This window comes from Bos javanicus, chromosome 2, assembly GCF_032452875.1.
Source record: "Bos javanicus breed banteng chromosome 2, ARS-OSU_banteng_1.0, whole genome shotgun sequence".
Taxonomy (NCBI): domain Eukaryota; kingdom Metazoa; phylum Chordata; class Mammalia; order Artiodactyla; family Bovidae; genus Bos; species Bos javanicus.
Window position 1 is genome coordinate 97,264,469 of NC_083869.1, and position 18,372 is coordinate 97,282,840.

The 18,372-nt window shown below is 37.9% G+C and overlaps 1 long non-coding RNA gene across 1 annotated transcript; it reads left to right on the forward strand.

Annotated features, from left to right (window-relative positions):
• Positions 1-436: 436 nt before the first annotated feature.
• On the forward strand, positions 437-12,754 carry LOC133235735 (uncharacterized). The gene is made up of 3 exons (XR_009732632.1): positions 437-515; positions 11,671-11,751; positions 12,481-12,754. It is a non-coding gene; the product is annotated as an uncharacterized LOC133235735 (long non-coding RNA).
• The last annotated feature ends 5,618 nt before the right edge of the window (positions 12,755-18,372 follow it).

Here is an 18,372-nt window from a genome sequence, read left to right on the forward strand (position 1 = left end):
AAACTATCAAATCTTCTTTTTCTATGAAAAGACTAAATCATCTGGACTTTATCATGTATTCACAAATCCAAAATATCTGAAAGTGCAGATATCACACTGTGATTGGTGAAAGAAGGCAGAATACTTGGCTTGTGACATGAAGCAGTGCAGACATGTGTGATGACTCCTGTGGTGCTGGATCAAAGGTACCACATAAGCATAGGAATGTCATGGCCATTTGTTCCATTCTCATCCCAGTGATTTATTTGCAGGTCACTGGAACATACATCAGTGGCTAAAAATATGTAGGCATATTTCTTCAGTGACGTTGCTTTCTACTATTCGTTGTATTAACCATCTGTCTCCTAATGTCATCCAAACCCACACTTATCTATGTAAAGGACCATGATGTCATAATGGTAAACAGGATCTCCCCAGAAATACTTGCTCTCACCACCAGCAACACCTGAATCCCTTATAAGAATCTGTTAGCAGCTTATTGGCTTATAAGAGAAATGGAAAGATCGTTCTTAAGAGTAAGTTCACAAATATTAGTTTACCTTAAGAAAAGTCTAAACACAGAATTACTAGATTTCTTCAACTTTCACAATTGCCAAAAATAAAATTTTAAGTATATTGATTAGCTTAATTCTGAGACTTCCTACAGTGTTAGCATGAGGTCTCTCATCACTCATCTTCTGTTAGCTGATCACCTCAATAATCCATCTCTGGTTACCTGTGTAGGGACATAGGTTTTGTGCAGTATTTGTAACTCTTTCCAATTCTTATTACTGCATATTGCAATTATTTAATGTGAGACTAGTTGATGTCTGTCATAATAAAGAATTGTTAGAGAAAAAAATGCTGTCTTTTGCCACCTTCAGTCTACTACTATTCAATATCAAACAACACTTAAATCTTCCATAAAAGGGTGTAAGTAATAGTTTATGTCAACCAGAATAATTCAAACTGCTAAGAGGAACAGAAATTAGGATGATTTGGCAAAGCATGAAAAGCAAATGGGAACCAGAAAGTCTCAAGAAGCAGAGTTTAGAAAAGGTTATAAAGATATAGGAAAGTAGGAATATGATACTAGTATTGTGGTTTTGAAAATGTTTTCAAAGATAACCCAATTTTAGCTCACTGAACAACAGTATTTTGATTCAATTAGATAGCTCAGTAAATAGCAAAAACCTGTAGCTGAAAGTCCTCCAGGTAATTATTAAAAATTTTAAGTGTGTTTGAGACAATCATGTGTCTAAAAACAAAGCCAAATTTTAGTTTCTCATGTCAACTTAATATCAAGTAGACTAGAAGTAAAAAAAATATTTAACTGTTAAGACACTAACATATGTGTTTGAGAAAGATTTTTCAATTAGGATGTGTGACTTAGCTTCCCAATGTTAAGAGTAAAAGAAGGGAGAAACTAGATTCCTGTATTTAGTTCTGAGATTATTCTTTAATTCTACAGATATATCTTGGGTATCAATAAAGTTCCCAATAGTGTAAAAACATGAGTCAAGCTCTCTCTTCTTGAAGAGTTCACAACCTAATGGTGAGAGTAACACACAGGCAGTTAATGAGGCACAGATGTAGAAAATGAACTTGTGGACATGGGGTGGGGGCAGAAAGAGAGCTGGGGACAAACTGAGAAAGAAGCATTGACATATATACACTACAATGTGTAACAGTAGAGAGCCAGTGGGAAGCTGCTGTACAGCACGGAGAGCAAACAGTGTAGGGCTCTGTGATGACCAAGAGGGGTGCAATGGGGTGGTGAAAGGGAAGCTCAAGAGGGAGGGGATATAGGTATACATACGGCTGATTCACAGTGTTGTACAGCAGAAACTAATACAACATTTATTAATAAAGCAATATCCTCCAATTAGAAAAATAATAGAGTAACTAACAGGAAGTGAAACAGAGGCCAAGTGTTTACCTCTGTGTGGGGCAGTTGGTGGTGGTGGCTTAGTCACTAAGTAGTGTCCACGCTTGTGACCCCGTGGACTGTAGCCTGCCAAGCTCCTCTGTCCATGGGATTCTCCAGGCAAGAATACAGGAGTGGGTTTCCATTTCCTTCTCCACGGGATCTTCCCAATCCAGGAATCGAACCCAGGTCTCCTGCATTGACGGCAGATTCTTTACCATGTGGGGCTGTTAGAGGTTTCACAAAAATCATTTGCTAATTTTTATGAGAAGATTTACATGATGCGAATCTTGAGGTATGGTTCAGAGTGTGTTCCTACAAAGAGAACAACCGGAGCCTGGGTTAAGTAGCAGAGAATGAAGTATTCACAAGTCATCTCATTGCTTTCAGTTTAGAACAACCCAGTTTAGAGCAGTTTTTATCTCTTTCTCTCATACAGTACCACCTAGAATTATTTGCTTTATTAGCTTTATGAGCAAACATTGAGCTGTTAAAGAATGATCAAAGTAAGACTGTTTATAGAGACCAAGGGACATTGAGGTATCCTAATGATCTGAGACAATAATACAGTTTCAATGTGATGAACTTATAAATAGGAGTCTGTATGTATCTTAGAAAACAATTAGGTCTCAAATTCTGAGATTCAAAAAATTACCTAGTCAACACTTTAATGTTGTAGTCTTGCTCTTGGATTATTTAGAATCCAATTTTTTGTGTGTACTGAAACCATCCCATGGTAGCAAGTTAGCTATGTTCTAATAATTCCTGAGGTTATTACAGTACTATTTCTCAGTAGATAATGCACTGAAGTGTTTATTTTCCAGGTCAAGAATCTTTAAGCTGCAATAGTGTACACAATGAGTTTCAGATTATTATAATGTAATTAAAACAAATTCTAAGAATATACCTACTTGTAAAATTCTAATTAGTGTGATTACTATGGAATTGGAAATTATTCTTTAAAAAAAATAAGAACTTATTTTGGGAAAAAAATCAATGGTAGAATAAGAAACTGCCAAAGTAGCCATTCAGTATGATAAAATACCATTCCCTTGTATTCTGCTGAATATGTTATTTTTCAGATTCAAAGATACCACATTAAAGATTACTTTGCTGAATTTTTCTAAGAAAAGCATGATATAAATAACTCCAAATCAACAAAAGAGGGGGAAAAAAATCTAAGAAATGTAGACAAATGAGCCAAATTAGAACCATTAAGAACTGATTTGGAATTTAGTTAGAATTATATGAGCCCATACCTCAACATAATAAAAGCTATATATGACAAACCCACAGCAAACATTATCCTCAATGGTGAAAAATTGAAAGCATTTCCTGTAAAGTCAGGAAAAAGACAAGGGTACCCACTTTCACCATTACTATTCCACATAGTTTTGGAAGTTTTGGCCACAGCAATCAGAGCAGAGAAAGAAATAAAAGGAATCCAAATTGGAAAAGAAGAAGTAAAACTCTCACTGTTTTCAGATGACATAATCCTCTACATAGAAAACCCTAAAGACTCCACCAGAAAATTACTAGAACTAATCAATGAATATAGTAAAGTTGCAGGATATAAAATCAACACACAGAAATCCCTTGCATTCCTATACACTAATAATGAGAAAATATAAAGAGAAATTAAGGAAACAATTCCATTCACCATTGCAACAAAAAGAATAAAATACTTAGAAATATATCTACCTAAAGAAACTAAAGACCTATACATAGAAAACTATAAAACACTGGTGAAAGAAATCAAAGAGGACACTAATAGATGGAGAAATATACCATGTTCATGGATTGGAAGAATCAATATAGTGAAAATGAGTATACTACCCAAAGCAATTTATAGATTCAATGCAATCCCTATCAAGCTACCAACAGTATTCTTCACAGAGCTAGAACAAATAATTTCACAATTTGTATGGAAATACCAAAGACCTCGAATAGCCAAAGCTATCTTGAGAAAGAAGAATGGAACTGGAGGAATCAACCTACCTGACTTCAGGCTCTACTACAAAGCCACAGTCATCAAGACAGTATGGTACTGGCACAAAGACAGAAATATAGATCAATGGAACAAAATAGAAAGCCCAGAGATAAATCCACGCACATATGGACACCTTATCTTTGACAAAGGAGGCAAGAATATACTATGGATTAAAGACAATTTCTTTAACAAGTGGTGCTGGGAAAACTGGTCAACCACTTGTAAAAGAATGAAACTAGAGCACTTTCTAACACCATACACAAAAATAAACTCAAAATGGACTAAAGATCTAAACGTAAGACCAGAAACTATAAAACTCCTAGAGGAGAACATAGGCAAAACACTCTCTGACATACATCACAGCAGGATCCTCTATGACCCACCTCCCAGAATATTGGAAATAAAAGCAAAAATAAACAAATGGGACCTAATTAAACTTAAAAGCTTCTGCACAACAAAGGAAACTATAAGCAAGTTGAAAAGATAGCCTTCAGAATGGGAGAAAGTAATAGCAAATGAAGGAACTGACAAACAACTAATTTCAAAAATATACAAGCAACTCCTACAGCTCAATTCCAAAAAAACAAATGACCCAATCAAAAAATGGGCCAAAGAACTAAATAGACATTTCTCCAAAGAAGACATACAGATGGCTAACAAACACATGAAAAGATGCTCAACATCACTCATTATCAGAGAAATGCAAATCAAAACCACTATGAGGTACCATTTCACACCAGTCAGAATGGCTGCGATCCAAAAGTCTACAAGCAATAAATGCTGGAGAGAGTGTGGAGAAAAGGGAACCCTCTTACACTGTTGGTGGGAATGCAAACTAGTACATCCACTATGGAGAACAGTGTGGAGATTCCTTAAAAAACTGGAACTAGAACTGCCTTATGATCCAGCAATCGCACTGCTGGGCATACACACTGAGGAAACCAGAATTGAAAGAGACACGTGTACCCCAATGTTCATCACAGCACTGTTTATAATAGCCAGGACATGGAAGCAACCTAGATGCCCATCAGCAGATGAGTGGATAAGAAAGCTGTGGTACATATACACAATGGAGTATTACTCAGCCATTAAAAAGAATACATTTCAATCAGTTCTAATGAAGTGGATGAAACTGGAGCCTATTATACAGAGTGAAGTAAGCCAGAAAGAAAAACACCAATACAGTATACTAATGCATATATATGGAGTTTAGAAAGATGGTAACAATAACCCTGTATACGAGACAGCAAAAGAGACACTGATGTATAGAACAGTCTTTTGGACTCTGTGGGAGAGGGAGAGGGTGGGATGATTTGGGAGAATGGCATTGAAATATGTATAATATCAAATATGAAACGAGTTGCCAGTCCAGGTTCGATGCATGATACTGGATGCTTGGGCCTGGTGCACTGGGATGACCCAGAGGGATGGTATGGGGAGGGAGGAGGGAGGAGGGTTCAGGATGGGGAACACATCCTGTATACCTGTAGCAGATTCATTTTGATATATGGCAAAACCAATACAATATTGTAAAGTTAAATAAAATTTAAAAAAAAGAATTATATTAGCCCTAAGTTTCTGTCCTGAAGTTTTGAATAGTAATCAAGAATAAATCAAGAATGAAAAACAGAAGTATTTTTTAATAAAGTAATTATCAGTTATTTTGGAAAGAGTAAATACCAACATATTATTTACAGATGTATATCAGTAAGCTGCTTCCACAGAAATACACATACCAGACAACCCCAAAACTCAGCAGTGTATGACAGGAAGAATTTATTTCTCATTCACCTGGCAAGTTCTGGGCAGCTGTTTTCAGAGAAGATCGAGAGGGATTGTATTTAGATTATAGGTTTGTGTCTACTCCATGTGCCTTTTGTTCTCTGGAAACCCACAGGCTGCCCACGATAGGCCTTTCTCTTGGCAATGACAGAAATGCAAGAAACCAAGCGTCAATGGGTTTAACTCTGTTTTAGTTTGTGCCAGAAGACACACTACATCCTGGTGTTAAGAGCACATATGATGACTCTGGCTAGATTCAAATCCAATTCCCCACTTACTCTTTGGCCTTGCTAAGAAACTTCAAAAGGGGATAGCTTATAAAATGTAGGTACATTCCTCTCATGCTTTAAATAACTATGTATATACTTGGAACACTTTGTCATTATTACTATAGTCTCAGAGTAGGTTCTGTAGGAATCTCCAGAATGTCATAGCTTATTTTCTAAGTCCCACAGATTGCAAGCTCTTTGGGTAATGGTTTCTTTCTTTCCTCCCTGTGGTTACAGAAAAGAGATGGCTGACCAGTTGACTGATGGTGTTAGGAAGTATAATGGCAGCTAGAAGACAGTAATGGCACCCCACTCCAGTACTCTTGCCTGGAAAATCCCATGGACGGAGGAGCCTGGTAGGCTGCAGTCCATGGGGTCACTAAGAGTCAGACACGACTGAGCGACTTCACTTTCACTTTTCACTTTCCTGCATTGGAGAAGGAAATGGCAACCCATTCCAGTGTTCTTGCCTGGAGAATCCCAGGGACGGGGGAGCCTGGTGGGCTGCCATCTATGGGGTCGCACAGAGTCAGACACGACTGAAGTGACTTAGCAGCAGCAGCAGAAGAAGACAATAAAGTTGTTGCAACTTTAAAGTTAATGAGACCTCCATGAAAGCCAACCTCCAACTCTAAGTATTGACCTGAAAAATTGCACTCACAACATGAAGGATGACACATCTCCTGAGATGCTGTGGCCCCAGAGTGTTCACATGACAGAACAAAAGAATAACTATTTTCTTTAAATGGATGACATTGGTTAAAAACTCAAATGGCTAGTATAAATCTTTCAAAACTTATGCAAAATCCAAAGAAAGCACATTTCTCACTGACTCTGAGTAATAGTAGCTTAGAGATAAAAATCAGCATTTGAATGAGACCCATAAGTATGGATGTGCTTCCCAGGTGGTGCTGTGTGTGCTTAGTAGTTCAGTCGTGTCCCACTCTTTGTGTGTGCTTAGTCCTTCAGTCATGCCCCACTCTTTGCTACCCAAGGACTGTCCATGGAATTGCAGGCAGATTCTTTACCATCTGAGCTACCAGGGAGGGAAGCTCTCCAGGTGGCGCTAGTGGTAAAGAATCTACCTGACAACACAGGAGACCCAGAGATGTGGGTTTGATCCCTGAGTTGGGAAGATCACCTGGAGTAGGAAATGGCAACACACTCTAGTATTCTTGACTGGAAAATTCCATGGACAGAGGAGCGTGGCAGGCTACTGTTAGTCCATGGGTCCCAAAGAGTCGGACACAACTTTGAGATTGAGCATGTATGCATGCTTTTGTGCTATTAATATATGTATTATCTAGCCCTTTCAGAAAGTTTACCAACCTCTGATTTAAACAGTGGGTTTTGGCATAAGTTAATTTCTTTGTTAGTTTGATAGGTTAACTATTTTTTTCTCAAATAATTATTGAAAAAATAGATGCAACCTAACAGTCTAGTGGGCCTTAGGAAGCATCACTATGAACAAAGCTAGTGGAAAGGATGGAATTCCAGTTGAGCTATTTCAAATCCTAAAAGATGATGCTGTGAAACTGCTGCACTCAATACGCCAGCAAATTTGGAAAACTCAGCAGTGGCCACAGAACTGGAAAAGGGCAGTTTTCATTCCAATCCTAAAGAAAGGCAATGCCAAAGAATGCTCAAACCACCACACAATTGCACTCATCTCACACCCTAGCAAAGTAATGCTCACAATTCTCCAAGCCAGGCTTCAGCAATATGTGAACTGTGAACTTCCAGATGTTCAAGCTGGTTTTAGAAAAGGCAGAGGAATCAGAGATCAAATTGCCAACATTCAGTAGATCATCGAAAAAGCAAGAGAGGTCCAGAAAAACATCTATTTCTGCTTTATTGACTATGCCAAAGCCTTTGACTGTGTGGATCACAATAAACTGTGGAAAATTCTCAAAGAGATGGGAATACCAGACCACCTGACCTCCTGAGAAATCTGTATTCAGATCAGGAAGCAACAGTTAGAACTGGACATGGAACAACAGACTGGTTTCAAATAGTGAAAGGAGTACGTCAAGGCTGTATATTGTCACCCTGTTTATTTAACTTCTATGCAGAGCACATCATGAGAAAAGCTGGGCTGGCTGAAGCACAAGCTGGAATCAAGATTGATGGGAGAAATATCAATAACCTCAGATATGCAGATGACAACAACCTTATGGCAGAAAGTGAAGAACTAAAGAGCCTCTTGATGAAAGTGAAAGAGGAGAGTGAAAAAGTTGGCTTAAAGCTCAACATTCAGAAAACGAAGATCATGGCAACCAGTCCCATCACTTCAGGGCAAATAGATTGGGAAACCTTAAAATCGGTGGCTGACTTTATTTTTGGGGACTCCAAATTCACTGCAGATGGTGACTGCATTCACAAAATTAAAATATGCTTACTCCTTGGAAGGAAAGTTATGACCAACCTAGACAGCATATTAAAAAGCAGAGACATTACTTTGCCAAAGAAAGTCAAGGCTATGGTTTTTCCAGTGGTCATGTATGGATGTGAGAGTTGGACTATTAAGAAAGCTGAATGCTGAAGAATGGATGCTTTTGAACTGTGGTATTGAAGAAGACTCTTGAGAGTCCCTTGGACTGCAAGGAGATCCAACCAGTCCATCCTAAAGGAGATCAGTTCTGGGTGTTCATTGGAAGGACTGATGTTGAAGCTGAAACTCCAATACTTCTGCCACCTGATGCAAAGAGCCGACCCATTTGAAAAGATCCTGATGCTGGGAAAAATTGAGGGCAGGAGGAGAAGGGCATGACAGATGATGAGATGGTTGAATGGCATCACTGACTCAATGGACATGAACATGAGTTTGGGTAACTCTGGGAGTTGGTGACGGACAGGGAGCCTTGGCGTGCTCCAGTTCATGGGGTCGCAAAGAGTCAGACATGACTGAGCGATTAAACTGAACTGATGCTTTGTGAAATTGGAAATTTGAATATTTTTTTATAGTAACCTAGCACCATCTTGTGGAATATTACATAAACTGTCAGAAAATTTTATTGAACTACTGTTGCTGAGAATGTGGCATGCTTTGGTCTAACTTCTAAATTTTACTGAAAATAATGTGTAAAAAAAAGTCCAATGTTTTGAATAAAAATAATTTATAAAAGTTAGAGAATATCTTACCCAAATTAAGATTATTAATTAACCTTATCCAGATTATTTTCTGGATAAGGAAACTGGTCTTCCATAATCAAATAACTTAGTATACTTCCATAGTAAGTTTAATAGTGGAATTTTAGAATTTGTCTATGAAAAATGAAGGTGCATTTATATATATGAGCATGCATGTTTAATGTATGGAGTTACAATTTTAGTAATACTTTTTAAAAAAATCAATTCAGGAAATTTTAATAGAACTTTTTAGTTATAAGAATTTTAGATTTACAGAAAAATTGCAAAGGTAGTAAGTAGGGCTAATTTTCATAGACAAAAATATGAAATTACTTACATGGATACCAAAATTGTAGAGATGAAGTTATTTGGGTTATCATGTTCAGTTCTGCACATGTAGATCAGGAGGAACAGAGAAAAACTGGAACATGTTAAGAAGAATAATTTGCAAATAGGTAGATGAGATAATGTGATTCAGCAAACCATTCCACCCAATAAGCTGCGGAGGGGACTGGGGGCTGATAATTGTGGAGAAAACATGGTATTAGATTAGGAAGTGAGGCTTTACGTGTCTCAGTGGCTGCTCTGGGAAATGTGGGTTATGCTTCATTTCATGCAACCGTTAAAGTAAGAATGAGTTCTGATGGGCCAAAGGTGTAGGAAGACAGTTGTTTCATGGCAAAGCACATCATTCTAACTGAAAACAGAAAGAGCAATCTGATGAGTAATGAGTTTTCTGTCATAAGGGATACTCATTCAGAAACATCAGACTCTCCTTCAGAGTTTGGTATGGCAGGGGATACTGTTCAATAGAAAGTTAAGAGACGAAATTTGCTCCTGAAACCACTATTATATATTTGAATTTTTATATTTGTGGTATAGAAATACAAGTGGGATGTAGGTGATTCCCAAACCATGACCAGCTAAGGGTGCTCATTTAAAGGTTAAGTGTATTCTGATGTATCTTGTTAGATAGATGCCACTTGTGTCTCACTGACCAGGAAGGGCAGACAGGAGGAAATCTGTGGGACATTCTGGAATTTTTGAACATGCTCAGACCTGATGAGGATGTTCTGGACTCTGCTGGTGGAAAATGTCGGTCAGTGTTTCTCTAAGAAACCAAGGAGACCAGAGCAACTGTTCCAAGAACATCCCTTGCTTTCTCATTGACATTTCCTGAGTTGAGATACTATGAAATGTGGAACTTCATAAAATCCAACGCTGAAGACAGTTATTAACATCATAGGATGACTTTGTATCATAACGATAAGAGCAAGGATTTCGTCCTAGTAGGCAAATTTGATTTTTAGTGCTTTCAGTCTACTGCTTTAAATCCAAGTGTGCTGAGACCCATTTTCATGTCTACCACCCCTCACAGGATTACCTCAGATGCTCAGTTATATGCTTTGCACACTGTGACTCTGCATACGAGGCCATCGCCCACTGCCACGTGCATGCCCTCATCACCCTGCTCGGGCTTGTACACACAAGGTCGTGCTGCCCCACTGTGGGGACGCCATTCACACCGAGTCCTCAGGGTCAGATGCTCCACACTGGGTGTGCAGGGTCACCCTGCTCAGCCCATTCTGACTTCCATCCTGTGCCTTCCTCCCACATGCATTTCTTCCTCACCCTGAGTGGGCTGACTCGCCACATCAGATCTCTTCCCTGCCCGGATTCTCTCCTAACTCTCCTATGATACTGCTAGCTTAGGGCCCTCTGAGTTCAGCTTCCTTTTGTCTTTGTTCAGGCTCTGCACCAAGCTGCCCTTCAAGGCAGATGGCCTTGTATTCTTTAGTCTCTCTCTCTTCCTCTCTCTCCCTCTCTCTCTGTCTCTGTCTGTCTGTCTCTCTTTCCTCCCTACATTTCACTGCCCTGTCTAAAGCTTTAGGACTAAATTGCTCTGGAAAAATATTTAGGAATGAAAAGAAAGGGAAGAGAAAGGAAGAGGAAGAGAAAGCACACAGCTGGTTTGGTTCCACAATGCAAACAGCAACAATGACAGAATCAACGACAGATTTAGGAAATGAAGTGTTGTAAAGGCACATGTTTATATATAGAGGTTATTTATATACAAACTGAGTGTTTGTAAATTGGAAGTCAAACGATCAATGTATTCCACTGAAAACGCTCCCAAATTAACTAAGACAATGCTGTCAGAAAGAATAATGTATCCGGAAAAACATCAGAAAGGATAATGTAACCTGAGTCCACAGGTCTCTATAAATAAACCTTACCAGTCAAATCTTCAAAGTTAACTTTTAGCATATAAATGGTATGCACTCTCAGAGCAAAATATACCTTTTCCTAATATGAGAAACTATATATTTTGAGTAAAATAGAAAAATAATATTCAATAAAGCATTTATCACTGAAGTTTCTAAGCCAATGAAAGTTTACATATGACTTCTCAATGCAATTCTTATTTCCGTTCAGTGGTAAAACATGTCTAATTCCCATCTTTAGCATATGTCCAACTCTCATCTTTAGTGCAATCAATTGACTATTTACACTTCATCAAAACTCTAGGCAACACTGTTTGCTATTTCTCTGATTGAACTGCATCTCTTATACTAAAACTCATGTTTAATTAGGTATGCATTTTGGAGAAAGCTGTTTTTAATGTTCCATCTACTTTCCTGATGTCACTCACTTGAAAAATCAATTCAAGAAAGGTATTGTGAGTAATTTTTAGTATTATCTATTAAGTTTTACTGTACTTTTTATAGTTAAGAACTTAGAATTAAGAACTAACTTAATGACATCTGTCAGAATGTGTACTTCTCTGAAAGCTTCACTGTTAGCATTTTTTCCTATTTGCACTTTTTATTGCTTTGTGAAAGCCTGCCTAGTTAGTCAAATAAATTAAATTTAAGTATTTTTGTAAATTGCTTAAATATAAGTTGTATTTTGTAACTTTTAAAAGGTATATAACTGTTAAATAAAGGAAGATAAAAATACTTTAAATTCTCTGGAAAAAATTAAAATATAAGGCAAACAGCACCATCTACTGATAAATCTACTTATTTATAAGACAGCTTAATTTTAATTCAATGAAAATTAAAGACAAAAATGACAGGAAATATGATTCTATTTATTCTGTGGCCATTCCAAAGATTTTAATTCCTAGTCTGTTGTTGATGGTTGTTATTGATACAATGCAAAAGAAAATAAGATCCATTTTATTAGAAAGAGGTTTCAGTGTGCCAGCTACCAGCGTATTGCCTCTCAGTTCCAAATCCATTCCATTCTTGACTGTATGGCTTGTGGAGCTGAATCTTAAAATCATTTCTCTTTCCAGCCATCTAGATGGCATCCTGAGGGACACAGCAGGGTAGGAAGGACCGTCTCTTATAATTCCCCTGTGCTTTTCTTTTTTTTTTTTTCCTTTCTTGCTTCTATAGCATTCAGCTGACAAGTGGGACACACAGCTGAACTTACTCCCAGTGAGCTTCCATGACACATCCATGGACTTCTTCCCAGAAAGTTCTGCAGGCAGCACAAGCGACTTCTCAGCAAGTCCAGCAACACCCTCCCTGGGTGACTGCCAGCAAGAGCAAAAGATGGGCTCTCTTGAAACGTACACAGAATTCTTACTAAAATAGACTATATCCTGAGCCTTAAATAAACTCTCAGTATATTGGAAACAAATGAAATCATGCAAACTATTTTCTCTGACCAAAGTGGAATTGAATCACAAATTAACAAAGGAGAGCTATCTGCAAAATTCCCAAATGTCTAGAAAAGAAATGATATCTCTAAACAACCAGATGTCAAAGAAGTTATAAGAAAAAATTTAAATATTTTGAGCTGAATGAGAATGAAATACAACATATTAAAAATTTGTGAAATATCATCAAGGCTGCCAGTAATTGGTTGTGCACCTATTTGAGACAGCCACTTAAACTCTCAGTCTCTTCATTTACCTGACCACAGTTAGCTGGCTGAGTTGGGTCTCTTCCAACTTTGAGTATTTATGAATTTACAACATGAGAAAGCATTAACTTTGAAAACACAATCTCAATAAAACTTTATAGGTCATAGTGTTAGCGGAAAATTATGACAGATTTAGAATTTTAATTTCCTTATGAAGTATCAACTGAAACGGAGTTTTAGTCTAGGCTTGCCATTTTTACTTCATTCCTCAAAACCTAAAGCCCATATAGTGTTGGCAGACTAACAAAACACTCATTGTCATATAACCTCAGGTGCATTAGTGAAGTAAGACACTCTATAATGTCCTTTGTAATCCTACCACTGAAAAAAATGTCCAAACATACAGAAATACTTCAGAAATAGGTGCCCTTGTTACTTATTGTCAGACATAGAAAATTATGATTTTGTATTTGTAAATTAGATTTTATTTTCTTTTGGGTAAAATAGTTCAAACTCACATTTCAAGTTTTGAAGAAAAAAAAAAAAACAGCAGCCTAGAGTTCTTATTGTGTGCATATTAAGTTGCTTCAGTCGTGTCTGACTTTGCGACCCTATGGACTGTAGCCTGCCTGGCTCTTCTGTCCTTGGAATTCTCCACGCAAAAATATTGGAGTGGGTTGCCATGCCCTCCTCCAGGGGATGTTCCTGACCCAGGGATTGAAGCCACATCTCTTATGTCTCCTGCATTGGCAGCCAGGTTCTTTACCACTAGCACCACCTGGGAAGCTCAGAGTTACCACTAGCTCTAGCTAAAACTGAGCTGTAATATGATAAAATAAAATATTGCAAAATAAATTATTCATAAAAATTGAGTTTAAAAGATAACTATTTTTTTTCAGATAAGACTCTCTGGTTGGAAAAAAAAAATTGCAGTAGTATAAGCTTGGTCTGATATTTTGAAATTTGCTTAGTAAAAAGCCTCCAAGCTCTTGTCTGCTCTGTCACTGAAGAGGATGAAAAGCTTAAAGTACAGCAAGTACAGGGCAAGAGTCAGGGCAACTAAAAATAAAACACCTTATTAAGCCTTTATTGACTTGAATTAGCTAAAGGTGCCAGGTGCACCAAGTCCTAAGCAAAAACAGTCATTATATACCCTTAAAATCAGATGTTATCAGATAAGAAGTAACAACCACTCCAGCTAGAATTGCCACTCATTCTAGACTGATGCTAACAATTACATAATTTTAGAAAATTAATTTATTTTACCTTGCTTCGTAAACACTGATTTGTAAAATAAAGACTTCTAGTCCTAAAGTTCCTTGGTCTGATGACAATAGGCATTTTCTTTCTTTTAAAGTTTCTTCTTACATCATCTCTTGCTTAAGCATTATGTGGCTTCTGCTATGATTTAATAATCATATTTGTTTATCACTCCTCCCATGGTAAATCTAGGACTTCTTAGCCTCCAAAACCGTGAGAAATAAATTTCTGTTTATAAGCCACCCAGTCTATGGTATTTTGTTATAGCAGCACAAATAAACTATGCTATGCTATGCTCAGTCGCTTCAGTCGTGTCCGACTCTGTTTGACCCCAAAGACGGCAGCCCACCAGGCTCCTCCGTCCCTGGGATTCTCTGGGAAAGATCACTGGAGTGGGTTGCCATTTCCTTCTCCAATGCATGAAAGTGAAGTTGCTCAGTCGTGTCCAACTCTTAGCGACCCCATGGACTACAGCCTACCAGGCTCCTCCGTCCATGGGATTTTCCAGGCAAGAGTACTGGAGTGGGGTGCCATTGCCTTCTCCGACAAATAGACTAAGATAATTAAATTATTTAAGAATTCCAAATATATATACAGATCCTGTTTTTTGAGTACTGTAGAAAGGCATTTAATAATGGGCCAAAGAACTCAATAGACATTTCTCCAAAGAAGACATACAGATGGCTAACAAACACATGAAAAGATGCTCAACATCACTCATTATCAGAGAAATGCAAAAAAAAACCACTATGAGGTACCATTTCACGCCAGTCAGAATGGCTGCTATCCAAAAGTCTACAAGCAATAAATGCTGGAGAGGGTGTGGAGAAAAGGGAACCCTCTTACACTGTTGGTGGGAATGCAAACTAGTACATCCACTATGGAGAACAGTGTGGAGATTCCTTAAAAAACTGGAAATAGAACTGCCTTATGACCCAGCAATCCCACTGCTGGGCATACACATCGAAGAAACCAGAATTGAAAGAGACACGTGTACCCCAGTGTTCATCACAGCACTGTTTATAATAGCCAGGACATGGAAGCAACCTAGATGTCCATCAGCAGATGAATGGATAAAGAAAGCTGTGGTACATATACACAATGGAGTATTACTCAGCCAATAAAAAGAATACATTTGAATCAGTTCTAATGAGGTGGATGAAACTGGAGCCTATTATACAGAGTGAAGTAAGCCAGAAAGAAAAATACCAATACAGTATACTAATGCATATATATGGAATTTAGAAAGATGGTAATGATAACCCTGTATGCAAGACAGCAAAAGAGACACTGATGTAAAGAAGAGTCTTTTGGACTCTGTGGGAGAGGAAGAGGGTGGGATGATTTGGGAGAATGGCATTGAAACAGGTATAATATCATATAAGAAATGAATCGCCAGTCCAGGTTCAATGCAGGATACAGGATGCTTGGGGCTGGTGCACTGGGATGACCCAGAGGGATGGTACGGGGAAGGAGGTGGGAGGGGGGTTCAGGATGGGGAACACATGTACACCCGTGGCGGATTCATGTTGATGTATGGCAAAACCAATACAATATTGTAAAGTAATTAGCCTCCAATTAAAATAAATAAATTTAAATTAAAAAAAATAAATTTACTTTCAAAGAAACAAAAACATTTTAATTGAATATCTAAATATTATAACCTGACCTAAACATCATACCCTAAGGTACCATGCTATAAGTAAGGATGCACATTTGTGGCATAAAGTTACAGAAAAATTTAAGCAACCGAAGAAAATCAAACCTATTTAACAGAAGAGAAACATCATATCCCATTCCAGTATAAATGGTGCCAAAATTATGGTATCCAGACCTCTAAGAATAATGTTTAATTTTGATCATTCTAAATGGGCCCATTCATATTAACTCAGTTTAGCTGAGTGTGAGAAATAATGACCTGATTAGTATCAATCCTTATAACAATGCCTTAATTTAAATATCACTTTATAAAAACATGCTAAGATTGAATATACGATAAAGCACATAGATAACTGGAACCAGATTTCCCTAGATGGATTTGGGTCCAACACTTATAAACTGTGTCAACTTTGGCAATTTATTAAAATTTTTTCTACCTTGCTTTCCTCTTTTGAAAAATGAGGAAAATCATCCCTTTGTTGAAAGATTGTTGTGAGAGTCAAGTTGTTATATGTGAAGAACTTATAACCATGTCCAGCATGAGAAGTCTTAGGTGTTTTTACATGAATTTCTTATTTAGCCTAAAAAACAAAACAAAAACCTTAGCGGAATTTGTTGTTTAGTGGCTCAGTCATGCTTGACTCTTTGTGACCCCATGGACTGTAACCTGAGAGGCTTCTCTGTCCATGGGATTTCCCAGCGAAGAATATTGGAGTAGGCTGATATTTCCTTCTCCAGGGGATCTTCCCGACCTAGGGATCGAACCCATGTCTCCTGCGTCTCCTGCACTGACAGGCAGATTCAGTGATAATCTGACAGGCTTAGATTACCACTAAACCACCTGGGAAGCCCCTTAGTGGCGTTAGGATGCTGTTATTCTCCATACACAGAGAAGAGGACAAAACTAGAGATTGTCTCTTTACAAAGAGTCAGGGAGTTCCAAATTAGTCCATGTCAGAAAACTGTCAAGAAAAAGGTTGTAAATAAATCTAACCAACAGCTTAAGTTTGACCCGGAGCAAAGACTGCAAGCTTACGTTTCTAATTAAGAAAAAAATACGCATAACATTAACCTTACATGGCTTTTCTTTATTATGCTTGAAACATGTGTTTATATTGTGTCTGTTTTTCAATTGTTTTATACAAAATGTATTTACTGAGACATATTTTCGTTGAAGACTATGTAGAGCCTTTGTTCACATTGCCTGCTTTCTTCCACAACCCCCAGCCATTCCATACTCACCCTAGCTTGCTCTGTTCTCACAAAAAATTGTAAAACTTAATTGATAGAGTGATAATTCTTTCAGAGGTCCTGTACGCCATGTGCTTTACATAAAATATTTATCTTACAATAAACCAATTAGGAAGATAGTAACTTCATTGCACAGATAAGAACTCCCAGGCTCAGAGATGTTCAATAATACGTTGAGAGTTGTGAGGCAGTGAAGGAGAAAGTGAGGTTCTGATCGCTGTGTCCTCATTACAGAGAGCGTTCTTTGCAAGATGAAACGCAGCCTCTCAAAGACTTTAAAGAAAAATCTACTCTCGCCATCACCAGGTCTGTTTCTCTACTCCCCCTTTTACAAATAATCATCCTGAATTAACTGAACAGTGTAAAAAGTTGTTATATGAGTGTTGCATTACAGTTACATAATACCTATATGCAGAAAAAAGTTTAAAAAACAACTGAAGGGCATTAGGAAAACATGTTCTTTAACATTTCCAATTCATCCTATGACCACTGCCATGCAAATAGCCCAGGGTAGCCTGCTGAAGGCTGAGAGACATGTCATTAGCATCTCCTTGGCTAATAGCTATTCAAGAACAGCCATAGAATGCCAATAGGAGGCAATTTGCCTCAATGCTTCCGCTGCAAACACTTTAGGACTGTAGAGCATACATTTGTCCTGCAGAGGGCACCAGTGACCCAGACAGCAGAATTTAGTGCCTCTCATAGGACAGCCTTGGAAGGAAAAACTCCCCTTACCCCGTGTACTGGCTGTGGACTGTGGGGGTTACTGAATGCCAATGCTACCATTTCCTCTCCTGGAGATCTGAGTATCATTTAAGACTTTCATGGCAGGGTTTTCACATTTTTATCAAATATTCGATAATTATCTATTTTGACATATGATGAAAAGTGAAAGTGAAGTCGCTAAATCGTGTCCAACTCTTTGTGATCCCATGGACTGTAGCCTACCAGGTTCCTCCGTCCATGGGATTTTCCAGGCAAGAGTACTGGAGTGGGTTGCCATTTACTCTGCCAGAGGATCTTCCCGACCCAGGGATCCAATCCGGGTCTCCGGTATTGTAGGCAGATGCTTTACCGTCTGAGCCACCAGATAGATATTATTTATATATCATACATTTGCATACTGTAGTTACATTGAAAACTCTGCAAACTGTTTAGATCATTATTTTTTATTTTTAGAGAAAATCAACATTTTTAGAATATTGGGATGCACTTGAAGTTCTAAAACCATTCAATCCCCAGTATTATAA